Consider the following 7,000-nt stretch of genomic DNA (forward strand, 5'->3'; position numbering starts at 1 on the left):
ACATAGTTTCGCAACTTCTATTTCCTTTGAACTGCTCTTATTCCTGGATATTTCATACAGTCGATACGTCGCCTTATTCTCGTATGGAGCGGTGATCCAAAAGGATTCTGTCGAAGAGTATGAGCTTCTCGCAAAGCAAGGAGGCGGCTATCCCGGTTTCATCTCTTGGTTCAAACAAACGGTAATTTCTATTAGACTTGTAGGCTAATTTGTAGGCGGCTATCCCGGTTTCATTCGCTAATTTGTGCGTAATGCAACAATCCTTTCATATTAAACTTGTAGGCTAATTCAGAGTCTATGGACGCCAAATTGAGACAAGTCGCTAATGGTTTTGACTATAAGGTCCGTTCATTTGACAAATACGACATCAACGGGTATCGCTTTCGTACCTATGGCAAAGAGCTATCTATGGCCGACCGAAAGTCTACAAATTGTTGTGTATCTGCTATCGGCGAAGGAGGTACCGAGTATTATGGGAGAGTTGAAGCAATCTATGAACTTCTATTCTATGGTGAAAACCCACCGAATGTCGTAGTCTTCAAATGTTATTGGTTTCAGCCGAAGGAGACTAGAAGGACTCATGAACATATAGGGCTAGTTGAAATCAACCAAACCACCCATTTAGATGTTCCTGATGTCTATATTACGGCTCAACAGGCGACCCAAGTATTCTATCTACCGTGGGCCTGCCAAACTAATCCAAATCTGAAAGGTTGGGATGTCGTTTATGAAGTGCCGCCACGTGCTAGACTATCTCCCCCAAAGGACGAGGATTATGAACCTCACATTAACCCAGACACATATGAAGGAGAATTCTTCCAAGAGACACGTCTTTCCAAAAAGCGTTTCAAGAACCGCTATACTTCACCCCAAAACATTGAAGTAGACAGCGACAGTGAATCCGACATCACCCCAGAGGAGGAACAAGAAGAGCCGGAACAAGAAGAGGTTACTGCTGCGGATGACCTGTCATTGCTTCACCGATTACGTCAAGGTGGCCTTGCACATGTTGATGCCACTGAACCCTATGAGCCCGTCATTGATTATAGTGATGATGATGATTATGCATTTATTGATGATACTGATCGAGATTATTAGTAGTGTCAGGTATTAAATTTTTTAATGTTGTACTTGATGATGATACACTTAAGTGATACACATATTATTATTATTCATGTCGGTCTTTTTCTTATGTTGTACTAATTTCGTTTACTGTTTGTCATGGCAGGTGTTGAAAGATGGTGGGCGCTGGTCGGGAGCGCGCCAAGGCCCCTTCTTCGTCGGCGCGTGGTCTGAGGTCTTCGATTCCAGACGTACCTCTCCGTCGAGCGTTGCTGGACAGTATGTCCACACCGCCGGGCCCTTCTTCGTCGACCGCGGTGCCCAGCAGGGGACGAGGTAGGAAGAGAGGAGGTGGGGCACGTGGTCGCGGGAGAGGAGGTAGGGTGACTGCTAGGGCACCTTCCTCGCCGCCACCCCCAGCTGTTTCACCCGAGCACGTGACTGCTAGGGTGGACTCGTCCGAGGAGGAGGCTACATGGACTCCGGTCCACGAGCCTCCGGTCCACGGGTCTTGGGCCCACGAGCCTCGGGTCGACTGGCCTTCGGCCCACGAGAGTTCGGCCCACGAGACCCCGGAGGAGCACACGTCCGGATGGGGTACCTGGCCGGATCAGCCCGAGGAGCCGAGTGGCCATGCTGGTGATGGCGGGGAGCCGACTGATCTTGAGGAGGAGGGTGGCACCGTGTACCAGCGTGGTGCTACACGGCTCCCGTCCGTGCCGGCGACCCGCGAGCAGAGGTGGTTGATCTTCCCTGATGGGGAGAGGTACGTAAGTGCATTTAATATTTTTGTACCTTCTGCATTCACGTTTCTTCAAATAACTAATGCGTTGGCCTTGTCATGCTGCAGGGGTTGGGACCACCATCATAGTGTCCGCCGGCCCAACTCCGTCCTTGGAGTTCTTTGCCGGCAAAACTTCCCGGGGTTTGTCACGTTGCCTGGTGAGGGTCGGCTTCCAGAGCTTGGGTTGAGCTGGGAGCACTACGTGGCTGCCCCGGCCCCGCCGGATGTCATTATCGACGGTGTCGTGTGCGACACAAGGGCAGACATGGTGATCAGGACGTTCTGGGTAATTTCTCCTTTACACATTTCAAAATCTTCAACTAGCTAGTTATTAATTGTACTAATCAATATTGTCTCATTTGATTGCAGACATTCTACAGGTGTGAGGAGGGATACGAGGAGGACAGCGCAAATGTTATCCAGAACGTCTGCAAGCGCCTACTCCAGAACTTACGGCACGAGGCTCGGGTGCAGGCTGTTCGAGACTACTACGCCTTGCGTGGTATCAAGAAGACCAAGCCGGCGTGCCGCGATAAGTTCCTGAGTAAGGAGCAGTACATGAAGGTAATTCTTAAGGCCTTCTACTTAAGTTCCTTCATTTAGTAATTCTTAGCCGTAGCGCTCAAGTTTCTATTTGCTAACTTATAGGCGCCTCCGAGATGGTGTGCGGATCGGATGGATTGTTGGGAGGTGTTGGTCGATGAGTGGTCCTCACAAGAATGGCTAGCCCTCCACAACCAGGCCAAGGACAAACGTGCCCAAATGGAAGGTGTGCCACACCATCAAGGCAGCTCCAACTTATATCAGTTCGGGCGCAACTGGGTATGTGGTTTGCTTCTGATTCATGCAATTCATTCATCATGCTAGCTTGAGCCCTTTAATTACTAATTTTCATTGTTTCTCTCTTTCAGGCACGCCACAATAAGGCGGATAAGGTGCCAGAGGTGTACGACCTGTATGCCATGGCCCACACTGGCTCTTTCAAGAAAGTCAAGGCTTTCTCTCAGTCTGACCTCGATGATGCAAACAACTTCACCAACATCTCCTCCCACAACAAGCTCGTGAGATATAGAGATGAGGGGAAGGCGAGGAAAGGGGAGGACTTTAACCCGAGCCAGGGTCCCATTGATCCAGAGCTGGTGATGATATCTGGTGGCGGGAGGTCCCATGGCTCCATAGCCATTGGAGATGGACTTATCCGTTGTCCTAGCACTCTCCCGGAGATCAAGGCGCGCCAGTCGAGCTCCGCTCCTGAGATAAGGCCTTGTGAACGGCCAGTGCAACTCGCCATCAAGGTTAGTGATACGTACTCAGTTATCTTTCTCCATTACATTGTGTGCGCTTCCATCAATGATTACAAATGGTCATGTGAGTGGTGTTGCAGGCTGCTATACAGACTGAGAGAGATAGAACGGAGAAACTTCTGGCGGAGGCGGCGGAGAGGCAGCGGGAGATGGAGGAGAGGACGAGAAAGATGATGGAGGAGGAGAGGGCACGGAATGACATGCAGGCAAGGGCCATGTACGAGCTCCTTGTGGTAAGTTTCTTCTGCAGATTACTTGCTAGTCTTAACATTTGAGTCTCATTACTAACTAGTATGACTCTGTTCTGAAAACCAAATGTGCAGTCTGTGTGCGAGAAGTCCGGTCAGCCCGCTCCGCCGATGCCAGTGATTGCTGCTGGGAGCACGGTGAGTTTAGTTTGAATGAACATTACTTGGTAGTCTTAACATTTGAGTGTCGTAATGCTAACGAGACATTGGAAATGATCTTTGGTGCAGCTTAACTCCAGAAACGCATCGCATGATCCTTCTCCAGGTAGCGGCACTAGCCACCCCGCTCCTACACCTCCCTGATCACGGTAAGTTTCTCTAGTGTTTTGCTTAACAAATGCATAAAGACCTAGACTTAGCTTTATTTCCTCCTATATGCTTACCATAATGACCTAGAGTTAGCTTATTTAGGTTAGCTTATAAATGATGCAGTTCATCCAAGTTAGCTCAAAAATGACCCCTTTTACGTAGATTAGCTCCTAAATGATCCATTTTACCTACGTTAGCTTTAAAATGGTCCATTTCACCTACGTTAACTCCAAAATGACCCATCTTACCTAGGTTATCTCATAAATGATCCATTTCAACTAATTTAGCTCATAAACGATCCATTTGACCTAAGTGAGCTAAAAAATGATCCATTTCACCTAAATTAGCTCTTAAATGATCCATTTCACCTAAGTTAGCTGAAAAAGATCCATTTCAACTAAATTAGCTCAAAAATGATCCATTTCAACAAAGTTAGCTCAAAACCGATCCATTTCAACAAAGTTAGCTCAAAAACGATCCATTTGACCTAAGTGAGCTAAAAACGATCCATTTCACCTTAGTTACCTCAAAAACGATCCATTTCACCTTAGTTGCCTCAAAAACGATCCATTTCTAACTTTCTTATTTTGCCATTTTGCAGATTTCATTATGTGCTGGATGGAGTGCTTGTTCTACTCTTCTTCTTCTTGTCTTCTCATTCTAGTCACCTTAGCTATGGAGTGATTCTTTATGTATGGATGGAACTTCTTTATGTATGAAATGATGGATGGAACTTGTTTATGTATGAAATGATGGATGGAACTTGTTTATGTATGAAATGATGTATGAACTTGTTTATGTGATGAATGCCTGTGAAATATATCTATATGTCATATATATTTTCTGTGCAAATTGTGGGATTTAACAAAAAACAGAAAAAACAGACAATATGCAGGCTCTTTGCGGTCTGCCGCAGACGGCAAAGAAGCCACGTGGCAGCCAACTGTGCTTCCTGGGAGATGACCCATTTGGTCAGTTTGCCTACAGTGGCAGACGACAAAGACTTTGCCGTCCGTGGCAGACGGCAAAGAACCTGCCATCTAGTGACGTGTAGATGACATCATAAGGCGGATGGCAAAGACCAGAGAAATTTTGCCGTCCGCGGCGGATGGCAAAGGTCTGCCGTTAGCCACTTAACGGACTGACAGCGCAATTATTGCCGTCCACCCTCTTTGCCGTCCGCCGCCAGGAAGCAGACGGCAAAGCAGCTGTTTACCGTAGCCTTCTTTGCCGGAGCCTTTTGCCGTCCGCGGCTGACGGCAAAGGTCTTTGCCGTCCGCCTTTCGAGCCTTTGCCGTCCGCCGTGGCAGACGACAAAGTAGCTGTTTCCTGTAGTGAGGGGCCCTGCCCCCCCCCCACACAATGATTTTGCATGTAATTTGCTATGAACAGCGGCAAAATTAGTACTAATTTACTGCTAAAAATCTATTTTTCAACACTTTGGCCCTCCCCCAACCTGTTTTAGTAGCACTTGGCCTCCCTTATAGATATTTTCTGGCTCCGCCACTGGTTCGTACTCGTACCACACCGTGGGAAGGTTATGGGCAAGGTGGTTGAGCTTGATGCCAATGAGTTGGAGGTTATTGCTTTGGCGACGCCGAAGGCCGTTCACGCGAAGAGGAGATGTGCCTGGTGACGAGAAGTCTTAGACCACCGGTGAATTTTGCTTCCTATCAGTTCAGCGGTGTGTGTACATGTTCAGAATTGTTGGCTATAAACACTTGAATTATCTCCAATCATGTACTACTTCAGGTTCTACCATCTTCCATATTTACCATGTTTTGTCACTTAACAAAATTTACATAACTATTTTGTGTATGTATGCAAAATTCTGGTTTAGAAACTTAATGCAGAATTATGAACAAAATTATCATTCAGTATTAATAATTTACATTTATCATAAGAAATGGAAAACTCATAGGTATTTCAATCTAGAAATTACAATGCAATGTTCAGGGAAGATGGCGAGCTTCTAATTAGCGGTAACTTTATTCTGTTGAAACCAAAAGATATGGATGAGCCATGATAATGAGTGTTAGAGCGTTGGATGGCACGACGTAAAAAGATATCATTTTTACTAAATAACTTCATTTTCCGCAAAAACTTCCTTGCACTAAACTTACAATATTGGCTTCTCCAGATGTACATAAGCTATTAGCTCTATTTAATCCCACTCATATTTACGAAAGTGCTCTGTTGATCCTGAGTTCACAATCTCCCTGATGAATAGTAAAATCCAAAAAATTAGTTAAAGAATTAAAAAAAATTCTGGATTTAAACATCGATGAAAGTTTTAACTTCCTGCAAATTTTGGTGATGAAATAACATTGGTGGAGGTCTGGACAAAAAGAAAAAAACGATGCTCCAAAATGCTTCCGAGAACAAATCTTTTGGAGCGTCGATTTTTTTTGCCCAGACCTACACGAATGTCATTTCATCAAAAGCATTTGCAAGAAGTTAAAACTTTCATAAATTTTTATAAAAAAAATCAGATTTTTAAATATTGTTTTACTGTGTTTTCGGATTTTACTGTTCATCAAGGAGCATGTGAGCTCGGGTTCAAATACTCCACGTCTTCATATTATTCCTATTCTCCTTTTGTCATTTTTTACATCTAGGCATATAGTGTTTTGCTGTGTCTTAAAGTTTTACCTTTTTAAAAGTGATATGTGTTTATATTTTGTGGATGTTTTTTGTTGCTGGTATATATTCTCAAGTGATAATCATCATATCTTGTCAATCTCTATGTTATGAGAGCTATAAAAATATAATCCGATCTAAATTTGATAGTATGCTACCTTGGCCAATATACTACATCATGTGAAGGCTGCAAGGTTGCACCTTGGAGCTCAAAATTTGGTGTCTTCGCATTGAAGGATCCAATCCATCGACTTTGGAGTTTGAACATGTCACTTGTGATGGGGAGAGGAAGAGATGACTTGCATACACCGGACAATGACTGTGTTAGCAGCGTGGTGGCTCAGGACTGTACAAGTAGTAGTAGCCCCTTCCCTTATAAAATGTTTTGTTTTGATTGGAAGCACCTTATAATTTAGCTAATATATGGATCACTGAAAGCACCCAACCCGAATCGCCTTACACGAGGGACAAATTCGCGTACCCCTCTCCCCTGGTGACCTAGGTCGTCTCACAAGACGAATCAAGTCGCCCAAAACCAACAAAGCACCCAAGCAGAACCGCCTAACACGATGGACAAACTCGCCCCCCCTCCCCTGGTGACCTAGGTCGCCTCACCAGACGAACGAAGTCGCCCAAAACCAACGAAGCACCCA

Source organism: Triticum aestivum, chromosome 1D (assembly GCF_018294505.1).
Source record: "Triticum aestivum cultivar Chinese Spring chromosome 1D, IWGSC CS RefSeq v2.1, whole genome shotgun sequence".
NCBI classification, from domain to species: domain Eukaryota; kingdom Viridiplantae; phylum Streptophyta; class Magnoliopsida; order Poales; family Poaceae; genus Triticum; species Triticum aestivum.